Here is a 12,166-nt window from a genome sequence, read left to right as displayed (position 1 = left end):
TTTTTAAAAAGTCAAAATAAATATCCTTTTTAGAGTTAAACAAGTTGAAGAAATTTTTGTTACACTGTAGCTAGCTTGAGCTAAATGCTATTTTAATTTTTCTCTATCATAACTAGCAGTGTTTCAAATGAAAAGATAATTTCTAATGAGTCATAGTGTTACCGCTGTTGACCGGTGACGAGTTCTTGCTTCCCCGATGTTGAAGAATAACACCAAAGAAGCACGCCGAGGCAAGGTCAGAGTAGAGATTAGAAATTTATTAAAGGACAGAAGAAAAGACTTCTCCCGGAGGAAGAAGGGGACCCAGAAGGTGGAATCCGTGGAAGTGCAGTTGTCTCCCCTTTTTATAGTTCTTTCAGTGATGGAATGTAGGTGGAAAGGCCTGAGGGGTGGGACACAGGTGGGCCAAAGAAGTAGTCTGAGCAGGAAGGACTTTTGAGATGGGCTTATCACTTCTCTGGAATGGGCTATCTCCAAATCTGTTGGGGGCTGTTGGTTAACACTTCTTTGAGGTGGACTTTGGCCTAGGGCCTTTTCAGGACTTCATTAACATTCCATGAGTTGTCCTGTATTTTCCCTGAGTCATTCCCAGCATGGCCTCCATTTTAGATTTCACTCGATTTTAGACCCGATTTACCTAACTACACTAACTACCTAACTTTAAACCTGGCTTCATTCCCCCCTCTAATTTGGGAACTCCTTACTGCTGTAAGGAAAGGGGGCGAAGAAGATCTTTCTGGCTTCTTCAGGCTGAAAAGGGACGATGTGGGGCAAGCAGTTTGGAGTCCCCCTTTAAAAATCGGGTCTATCGAGTGGTCCATGATAGGCTGGAGGGCCATTTGAGTGATGGGTGGTCTATAAGAGAAACAAGAATCCATTAGTACTGGAACCATATTGATGCAGCAATAAATCCCATAGCACAGGAATATGCCAATGAGTATGATGGCAAAGACAAAGACTAACAATGTTTTCCACCAGGAAGTACCAAGAACCAGAAGCTAAGATATTGTTTCCATGACAAAGTTGTTGAGGACATGACTTCTATCTGAGCATGTAAATCTTTAAGGATATTTGTCACATTGCCAGAAATGTCAGCGATGTAAACACAACATTTAACTTTTAGGGTTACAGTTATCCTTCCCTTAAAATATAGTTTAATAATTTAATATCATCTGATCTTGCAAAATCCTTTTACTAGTATGACTTCTGTGTCTAAGAGAAATCTAATTCTGTTACTTAGGGCTGGATAACCATACTAGCAAACACCAAGCCTACCTGTGTAGGTTAGGAATATCTGTGGGCCTTAAACTAAAAACTACTCTGGCAGTTCCTTTTGATAGTTACCAGGCATTCCTACCTAAGAATCTCTTTTGCAGCCTCCAGTTTACTTATTGTTGGAGGTTACATTTAACTATTATTATCATTTAAAATGTCCAGGAATAGCTATGTTTTGACCGTCTTTGCTAAGTGTTTAAGATGAAGCAAGTCAAACTGACTTTGTTTCCATCTATTATTAATAGTCAGTTGAATCTCCTGGGGAGTCCTCAGGAACTTCACAGCAGCTTCTCAGTTCTGCTAGTGCCATTTGCGCTAGGATGGGTCCAGGCCTTGCTTGACCATGTGGCTTCCCTCGGGAGCATCAGGGATGTCTCCCTTTTCTGATGACCCTCCTCTTCACAGCAAATGCACTGATTGGCTTTCTGTCCTCCACTGGTCTCATTAATCTCCCTGATCAGGAGGTTATGTGGCCTAGAGTTGCAGAGCCCTTTGGAGAAGACCCTATCCCCTGATTCAGACTGACTCAGAGGGCAAGAGCCAAACATTGGTTTTCTTGGCCCCTTTTAACTTTAACTTTAAAACTTAATCTTAAACATCCAGCAAATAAGTTTCAACAGCCTTATACTAAGTACTGGGCTTTAGTACCTATCTCTCTATCTTGTAGGTGATAACTCCTTATCTTAAGTTAACCCAGGTTGTGAGTTCTTAAAGCAGTACCTCTTTAAAACATTAACAGGCAATCCTTAGACCATCTAAAAGCAAACTACAAAACAAAACTAACTAGGATAAAAACATATTTAGTTTATGTAATAGCTACCTTGAATTCTGGCAGAGTTATACATTCTAATCCCCTGTTTGAGATCCTGGCAATCGTGACAAAAACACAACTTTTGGACACAACTTTAAATGTACTGAAATCTGGCCTACTTCTTTCATAGTCACTTTCACATACAGTGAGATGGGACATAGAGCCTTATCTCAAGGTGGGGCTCTTCATGCAGTCTCTCTTGGCAGATACAGACATACTTGACAGAAACAGTCTTAAATACTATAGTTCTGAAGCTGATCTCTGCTTTTTGGACATCATTTTACAAAGCCTACATAAATTGTTGTGAACTTGAGCAAATACAACATAATGTCACATCTAAAACAAGAATTAAAGAAAGGCCGAAAGCTTTTAACCTTTTGTAGAAAAGTAGCAAAGTACTTTTGTGTTTTGCAATAAAACCTTCACATAGATTAGGCTCTCATTAAGCTTTCATTAACTTAAAAATACATTTAAATTGTATCTCAATGTAAAAAGTAACATGGAACTTTACATAACTTATTGATAACAAGTCCAGTTATAGAACACAAATGATAAACTTCCAACATGTTTTTCTTTTAAGCCTAAAATTACCATACAATTTGAGAATACCTGCTAGATATAATGCTCTTTCTAAAGCTTCTACCTTACAGACTTGTATATCTGTAAGATATGAACACATTAATGGCACCAATTACATTGATGTTTTTATATTAACTAAGTTTAGCTTTTAAAGAAATAGCATAGCACAATTCTCTAAAACAGCACTTGTTTAACCAGCTGTTTAATTTCTTTAATATTACTTTGCTCAAAAACTTACACTTATAACCAACTTGCACAGACCTTCTTTATCACTTACTTAAACCCTCTTAATTACTCCTTCTGTTCACATCTTGAAACAATATTTGTAAACCTTTGAATCTGAGCAGATTATTTCATAGACATTTATTAGGGCCTTTTTTTTAACACCTAGAATAACTTATAAGCTTAAGATCTCCTTTTTTAATTTGTTTACCAGATTTAAATTGAGCCATTTGAATCACATGAATCAAAGATATTTGGATCCATTTTTAATTTTTTTGAGCGCTCCTCATCTGTCAATTGTCATATCACTGCATGATATATGGACATACACACAGACATACTGACATACAACACTAACACAAGTGTAACACATAACACAAAAGGCCTTGCAGATTTCTCAGGTGAAATCTCATTGCAATGTTTAAAAAAAAACTCCAGTTGATCAAAAATAGAACTTATCAGAAAAACATTAACTTGTCTGTAGGAAAAAAATCATGAGCTCAAAAGAATATAAAATCTAAGAAAAGGCAAAAGTCCTAGAAAAAATTGACCAGCCAGTAATTAGTAAATGCCATACAATTTACTCTTTGGTTTAATCCAGTTTGAGTTCCCATAAAAAGACACTTTTACTCTTTTTTTTTTCCTTGGGCCTGAGCTCCAAACTGCTTCTGTTTGCATATCAGCATAAGCCCTGGCTGAGGTCTGGAAGGACCTGGAAAACCGGAATTCTGAGCAGAAATTTTATGCCTAAGGCATTTTAACCATAAGTCACAATTTTTAGGTTTGGAAGTAGAAATAAGATACAATTTACAAAATTTCATCTTTATATCTTCCTACACTAGAAAAACTTGCTCACACAAAACTGAAAATAGGATCTTTGATAATATAAAAGACACCATCAGAAGAAGTTCCTTCAGGATCATTAAGCTACTTTCTTTGTTCTGAAGTTCCTAAAGTTACATTAAATCACCTGGAAAAAATCCACACACTACCATGTATATCTAAAATTAAGCTTTGAAAATTCCCAAGACTGTTGCTAATTAATGTCATTTTAGTAAGCCAGACCAATGTTTTAATTCAACACTTTTCCTAAATCCTACACACTGAGAGAAACAGATACCAAATCATAATTTACTATCCTTGCCCAAATCAATGCACTGTATACCTAGTGAAATCTCCTTAGGCTACCCAGTTCAAAATTGATGTAAAAATAAAACAATGATTGGGAGTTACTTGCCAACTTGGAAGTAGAGTTCTTTTAATTTTCTATCCTAAGTATTTAAGTTCTCTGGCATGAATTATCTGAAATCACAAACTTAACAATTACCTAACCCTAACTTTTAACTGCAAGATTATGCACTGCTTCAAACTCATTTAGATACCAGATGTTAGTTACAATGAAACATCATCTTTTAGACACACATTTAACCTAGATTATCCCCAAGAAACAATCTATAATAACCTTTAAAACAGACCAGATAAGAAAATATCTCTCCAGGTTTTGAACCTTCATTTAATTATGACTCCTATCAGTGGCACCTTAGATTTCCCATGAGTGGACCAGATGTTCTCACATAGGGGCAACTATAGGTGTAAAATCAAGGGTCTCCGTGTGACTGACTTTACTGCATTCAGGTGGAGTAATCCTTACAGTGCAGGGAAATTATGAGGAAATTTCCCCAAAGTGAAAATGGCTTTGGCAGCTGCTGGGAATTCCTCAGTTTCCCTTTCACTTGCAAGATTAGCTCCTTTGGATAGATCCAATCCCAGGCAATCTGGCTTATCTCCTAACCTTCCAGTAGAGTCAGTTTTTAATCTGCCTTAGGTCTTGAAGGGGGAGGGGGTATGTACTTTGATCAGCCCAAATTTTTCTGATTCTTTTTCCTCAGTGAGTCCAAGATTTTTTCTCTCCATGGCAGATATCATAGCTAAGTCTACTTTACACTGTTGGCATAATTTAGGATTTTCCCTTAGAGCAAAGAAAATCTGAATATACAGCATCTCACACCATTTCCTTTTTGTAAATTTATCAAACTGTAAAACTTAAAATTGATATTTCCCTCTGGTGGCCAGGTCTCTCCATCAGAGAGTTTGTATTGAGGCCAGGCCAAGAAAATGAGGCGCTTTTTCCTTGAGCATCTGAGGTTCAAATTTATCCCAATTTTTCAATACGCAGGCTAGTGGTGCACCTGGCGTATTGGAGAGAGAAGCTCCTGTCTGAGTGAGGAAAACAGGACTCAGGCGCCCATGCTGCGCCAGAGAAAACTGTTCTCCTTAGGGACGTCTCCCTAACCTTGAGCTTCCTAAACGGTCCAGAAAACCCGTCTCTCACCTGGCTTTGCCAAGGGGTTTCTGGTCCCCTTTAGCAAAGTGCTAGGGTCTCAGTTTGCCCTGTGCCAAAGACCCTGGGAGGATTCAGACTTAAGGGCCTTACTGCTTTCCTCCCGACCACTAAAAACCCATTGAATCGTGTGCTCTTTGTCGCCTTCGCCTTTGCTCTGTAGACTAGCAGATTACCAGAGTTGATTCTAAAAAATGCTTCTCTTTAGCAGCTTAAGGAACACAGCTCATTTTAAACATTGGGTGGTAAAACAGACTATTGAAAGTTACCTATGCACCTTAGTGAACCTGGGCAGATCTTACTAATTATCCCATGCCTTTTTCTCAGTCCTACAACCTGAATTGCTAACGTTTCTGACCCCCAGAGGAAGGGGAACATCCAGGAGGGATTGGATGCGGGGTTGGGAGTGTTGCACGGCCCATACGGAGGCAAATGTGATTGGGGCTTTCCCTCAGTGCTGTTCATCTACCGATCACCTTAGATACCCCTGAGGGCTTTCGGAAGGGGGCTCAAGAGAAAGGAACCTTTGGAAACGTCTGAGAGTAGCCCAGACTGGGATTCCGCAGTTGTTCCAAACTCCTTCCTCCACCTCCACGCATCTGAGGCAGATCGGGATTCGGGACACTGTGTACTCACGCCAATTGCTCTCCAGGCCCAGACAGAAAAGTTGGAAATGGCTTTGGCAGAACCCAACATGCCTGCTCTGTACCGAACAGGTGATTGAGAGCTGCTTAGGCCGAGAAACCTCTCACCCGAGTCTTGTAGAGTGGCGGCTGCACTAGTTGCATTTAAGTAGCCGACGGGTGCCCACCTTACCCTCCAGAAAGAGAGAGAGAAAGATGCACCTCAAACAGACATGGGGTGCGTAGAGAGGCGCTTACCTCGGTGTAGAATATCTCGGTATGGGACCTCCAATATGTTACCGCTGTTGACCGGTGACGAGTTCTTGCTTCCCCGATGTTGAAGAATAACACCAAAGAAGCACGCCGAGGCAAGGTCAGAGTAGAGATTAGAAATTTATTAAAGGACAGAAGAAAAGACTTCTCCCGGAGGAAGAAGGGGACCCAGAAGGTGGAATCCGTGGAAGTGCAGTTGTCTCCCCTTTTTATAGTTCTTTCAGTGATGGAATGTAGGTGGAAAGGCCTGAGGGGTGGGACACAGGTGGGCCAAAGAAGTAGTCTGAGCAGGAAGGACTTTTGAGATGGGCTTATCACTTCTCTGGAATGGGCTATCTCCAAATCTGTTGGGGGCTGTTGGTTAACACTTCTTTGAGGTGGACTTTGGCCTAGGGCCTTTTCAGGACTTCATTAACATTCCATGAGTTGTCCTGTATTTTCCCTGAGTCATTCCCAGCATGGCCTCCATTTTAGATTTCACTCGATTTTAGACCCAATTTACCTAACTACACTAACTACCTAACTTTAAACCTGGCTTCAATAGCATGAGGTCTGGTGTATGTACATCTATCTACATTTTCCAAATTTGCTAATATGAACACCAGTAAGTAGAAAGGGTTGTTTTAAAAGTGATTACAGCTGGGGATGGTGATGCTTGCTTGTTAATCCCAACAATTTGGGAGGCTGAAGCAGGATGATCCCAAGTTTGAGACTTCCATTTCAACAAGGGGAGAAAGGGCTGGAACTCAGTGGTAGAGTACCTCTGGGTTCAACCCCTAGTAAGTAACCCACCCCCCAAAGTGGTGACATGAATGTATATTCTACTCAACTCAGAACTGCTATCATACACACTGCTGTCACTTCCCAACTCTGTTCTCACATCAAACTGCTAAAATAATATTAGTGTTTAGATGTCAACATTTCTAATGTGAATTCCCATTAAACACAGACAAACACAACCTTGCCTTCCAAGATTCTAGAATAATTGACAAAGTTGTCACTAACCAAGATCATGGCCTTTTTATATGTCAGTCACATCAGAAAAAATAATTTTCCCAGAAAGAAGTTGTTTGTCATCCCTTTCTTGTTAAAATAAAGTAGATAATGGATATGTTCTTAATAATATTCTCAAAGAGGCAGAACAGTCCTTAGGGAAAATTTTTAGTTATCAAAGATATTGAGGGACACCAATTTAGTGTTTGGGGGCATTTAGTGTTTGGGGGCCAGGATCTAGGCTTCACACAATGCTTGGGTGGGATGGATCTATATCATCAAGATTCATCCTGGTCACAAGAATTTTGATCTTAAAATGGTTTAATCAAGCCCACTTTAAATGACCATTACTTTAAGACACAATATTTAAAAGTTTTTATAGGAAACTCCACCCTTTGCCTCTAATTATGTAAGACAAAGTAGTAAGGGGTGCTTCAGGAGAAAAAGGAAACTGTCTGAATATTAGTGCTCATTTTTTCACACTGCACATTAACTCAACATAAATTTAAAATTATAGTGAGTATACATAGACTAGTATATATGCTAACAGTATGAGATGGTACATAAATTTCACCCCAATGAATCCAGAAATTTTAATCTTGTTAATATATTACATGTTATTACTGGCACCTGAAGGGATCCATGGAAGGGTCAGAGTACAACCCGTGGGTAGACTGAGGCAGCCTGTAATTGACCTTGGCGTGTCATCCCTAGTTCAATCTAGCCTCTCCTTTTTATCAGTTTAAACAAGGTTGTCCCAACACTAAGTGTCCCAGCACTAGTTTCCATCTTCATCTCCCTCTTGTATTTTCTTGCTTGAACTAGATCCTAGTACTTTTTCTTTCTTTCTTTTTTTAACCAACTCAAACTTCTTCACTAGCAGCAGTTGCAAGCACTCAAATGCATGCTGTCTTTTATCACAGCTGAAGTTTCTGGTTGTAAGAGAGACTGCAGTGCATGTCATATTTTGTCCTCCCTTTATATCTCTTCTACGTGTAAGTGAAAGTATCACACCCACTTTCACTTATGTGCGTAGGCAGGTTCTGTTGTGTACAAACCTCACTGCTCAGTAGCAAAGTGGGCTTGATAAACGTTCAATACCAAGGAGAGGAGACTTGGTTCTGTGGATGATAACCAACTGTTCCAGACTGGAATCCCTTGCTTCAAGGGTAATCAAACTTTCCTTTGCCTGAGGCAAGGCTTGGGCTCCAGTATTTCACTTTCCTTGGGCGAGTGACCCCTCCCCTGGAGTACAAAGGTCACTCTAAGCCCACCTCTGCTCTTTCACACAGGGCCAAATGATAGTTTAGGGGTGGAAGTGAAAGAAAAGTGACCACAACACTTGGAGTGACCAAGAGATCTTTATTGCAGTAGTGCAAAAGAGGAGGAGAGAGAAAGAGAGAGCAAGGGAGAGTGAACAAGAGATTGAGACAGAGAGAACAAGAGATGGGGGCCCTGGCAGGAGGGAGTTTTTAAAGCCAAATTCAAATGGGGTCTCTGGGTCTGTAAGCTGCCTTGTTGGCGGACAATGATTGAATTACACAGTAGCTGCTAAGGGTATCCTCTTCTGCCTTCAGGAAGATGGGGCAGGGGTCATATGTGGGTTTCTGTTGCACATGATGGGTGGGGGTCGAGTGTTCAGACTTGATGTAAATAGGTGATAAAAGACCAGACAGGGGGGATTGAGAGCATGTGTTATCCTGCATTCAGCCTGCCCTAAAGACAACTTGGTTCATCCTGTTGAAGCCAGATTTAAAGTTAGGTAGTCAGTGTAGTTAGGTAAATCGGGACTAATATCGAGTGAAATCTAAAATGGAGGCCATGCTGGGAATGACTCAGGGAAAACACAGGACAACTCATGGAATGTTAATGAAGTCCCAAAGAGGCCCTAGGCCAAAGTCCACCTGGAAGAAGTATTAATGAATAGCCCCCAGCAGATTTGAAGATAGCCCATCACAAAGAAGTGATAATGAAGTCCTTCCTGCTCTGACTACTTCTTTGGCCCACCTGGGTCCCACCCCTCGGGCCTTCCAACCTACATTCCATCACCAAAACTATAAAAATGGGAAACAACCGCACTTCCACGGATTCCACCTTTTGGGTCCCCTTCTTCCTCCGGGAGAAGTCCTTTCTGCTGTCCTTTAATAAACTTCTAATTTCTACTCTGACCTTGCCTCAGCGTGCTTCTTTGGTGTTGTTCTTCAACACTGGGGAAGCAAGAACTCGTCACCGGTCAACAGCGGTAACACTGTCCTGAACCTAACATTCCTCCCATTTGTTTTTCTAAGTGACATGAGGAAATTATAAAATTCTCTGGCTACATCCTGCTTAATGGTGGGCAGCATGGGACCTAGGAGGGAAAGTGGAGGGACAGGTCTGGGAAAACCAGGCATCTAGAAATAACATCAAGGGGCTATAAACAGTTATTTTGGCAGGGGTAAAGTCCATAAAATTGGTGGCTGCTACAGGGTTACTATGGGTCTCCACCTCGCCTGACTGAGTCAGGGACACCTGGTGCAGCAGATCTCTCCTCTTATTTGTAGATTTGTAGATAAACCACTTAGCAGGGTGGGAATGTTACCGCTGTTGACTAGTGACGAGTTCTTGCTCCCCGATGTTGAAGAATAACACCAAAGAAGCACGCCGAGGCAAGGTCAGAGTAGAAATTAGAAATTTATTAAAGGACAGAAGAAAAGACTTCTCCCGGAGGAAGAAGGGGACCCAGAAGGTGGAATCCAGTTGGCGGGCAATGTGTTCCCCTTTTATAGGTTTGGTGATGGAATGTAGGTTGGAAGGCCCGAGGGGTGGGACACAGGTGGGCCTAATTATCACCTTTTGGGGTGGAATTATCACTTCTCTGGGATGGGCTATTTCCAAATCTGTTGGGGCTGTTGGTTAACATTTCTTTGAGGTGGACTTTGGCCTAGGGCCTTTTCAGAACTTCATTAACATTCCATGAGTTGTCCTGTTTTCCCTGAGTCATTCCCAGCATGGCCTCCATTTTAGATTTCACTGGATATTAGACCCAATTTACCTAACTACACTAACTACCTAACTTTAAATCTGGCTTCATTCCCCCCTCTAATTTGGGAACTCCTTACTGCTGTAAGGAAAGGGGGCGAAGAAAATCTTTCTGGCTTCTTCAGGCTGACAAAAGGGGCGATGTCGGGGCAAGCAGTTTGGAGTCCCCTTTAAAAATATCGGGTCTATCGAGTGGTCCATGCTAAAAGTCCAATTGAGAAGTAATAGGCTGGAGGGCCATTCGAGTGATGGGTGGTCTATAAGAGAAACAAGAATTCATTAGTAGGCTGGAGCCATATTGATGCAGCAATAAATGCCATAGCACAGGAATATGCCAATGAGTATAAAGACAGAGACTAACAATGTTTTCCACCAGGAAGTACCAAGAACCAGAAGCTAAGATATTGTTTCCATGACAAAGTTGCTGAGGACATGGCTTCTATCTGAGCATGTAAATCTTTAAGGATATTTGTCACATTGCCAGAAATGTCAGGGATGTAAACACAACATTTAACTTTTAGGGTTACATATGTCCTTTTCCTTAAGATACAGTTTAATAATTTAATGTCATCTGATCTTGCAAAATCCTTTTACTAGTATGACTTCTGTGTCTAAGAGAAATCTTTAATTCTGTTACTTAGGGCTGGATAATCATACTAGCAAACACCAAGCCTACCTGTGTAGGTTAGGAATATCTGTGGGTCTTAAAACTAAAAACTACTCTGGCAGTTCCTTTTGATAGTTACCAGGCATTCCTACCTAAGAATCTCTTTTGCAGCCTTCAGTTTACTTATTGTTGGAGGTTACATTTAACTATTATTATCATTTAAAATGTCCAGGAATAGCTATGTTTTGGCTTTGACTGTCTTTGCTAAGTGTTTAAGATGAAGCAAGTCAAACTGACTTTGTTCCCATCTATTGTTAAGAGTCAGCTGAGTCTCTGGGAGTCCTTGGGAACTTCACAGCAGCTTCTCAGTTCTGCTAGTGCCATTTGCGCTAGGATGGGTCCAGGCCTTGCTTGACCATGTGGCTTCCCTCGGGAGCATCAGGGATGTCTCCCTTTTCTGATGACCCTCCTCTTCACAGCAAATGCACTGATTGGCTTTCTGTCCTCCACTGGTCTCATTAATCTCCCTGATCAGGAGGTTATGTGGCCTAGAGTTGCAGAGCCCTTTGGAGAAGACCCTATCCCCTGATTCAGACTGACTCAGAGGGCAAGAGCCAAACATTGGTTTTCTTGGCCTCTTTTAACTTTAACTTTAAAACTTAATCTTAAACATCCAGCAAATAAGTTTTAACAGCCTTATACTAAGTACTGGGCTTTAGTACCTATCTATCTTGTAGGTGATAACTCCTTATCTTAAGTTAACCCAGGTTGTGAGTTCTTAAAGCAGTACCTCTTTAAAACATTAACAGGCAATCCTTAGACCATCTAAAAGCAAACTACAAAACAAAACTAACTAGGATAAAAACATATTTAGTTTATGTAATAGCTACCTTGAATTCTGGCAGAGTTATACATTCTAATCCCCTGTTTGAGATCCTGGCAATCGTGACAAAAACACAACTTTTGGACACAACTTTAAATGTACTGAAATCTGGCCTACTTCTTTCATAGTCACTTTCACATACAGTGAGATGGGACATAGAGCCTTATCTCAAGGTGGGGCTCTTCATGCAGTCTCTCTTGGCAGATACAGACATACTTGACAGAAACAGTCTTAAATACTATAGTTCTGAAGCTGATCTCTGCTTTTTGGACATCATTTTACAAAGCCTACATAAATTGTTGTGAACTTGAGCAAACACAACATAATGTCACATCTAAAACAAGAATTAAAGAAAGGCCGAAAGCTTTTAACCTTTTGTAGAAAAGTAGCAAAGTACTTTTGTGTTTTGCAATAAAACCTTCACATAGATTAGGCTCTCATTAACTTACAAATACATTTAAATTGTATCTCAATGTAAAAAGTAACATGGAACTTTACATAACTTATTGATAACAAGTCCAGTTATAGAACACAAATG

General features: G+C 40.5%; 1 long non-coding RNA gene across 1 annotated transcript; it reads right to left on the bottom strand.

Moving 5' to 3' along the window:
* Positions 1–242: 242 nt before the first annotated feature.
* On the bottom strand, positions 243–9,096 carry LOC144376251 (uncharacterized). The gene is made up of 2 exons (XR_013436490.1): positions 6,110–9,096; positions 243–855 (listed from the first exon to the last, which is right to left on the bottom strand). It is a non-coding gene; the product is annotated as an uncharacterized LOC144376251 (long non-coding RNA).
* Positions 9,097–12,166: the final 3,070 nt, after the last annotated feature.

This window comes from Ictidomys tridecemlineatus, chromosome 1 (genome assembly GCF_052094955.1).
Source record: "Ictidomys tridecemlineatus isolate mIctTri1 chromosome 1, mIctTri1.hap1, whole genome shotgun sequence".
Classification (NCBI taxonomy): Eukaryota; Metazoa; Chordata; class Mammalia; order Rodentia; family Sciuridae; genus Ictidomys; species Ictidomys tridecemlineatus.
The sequence above is the reverse complement of the archived record's forward strand: the minus strand, read 5'-3'. Positions and strand labels throughout refer to the sequence as shown.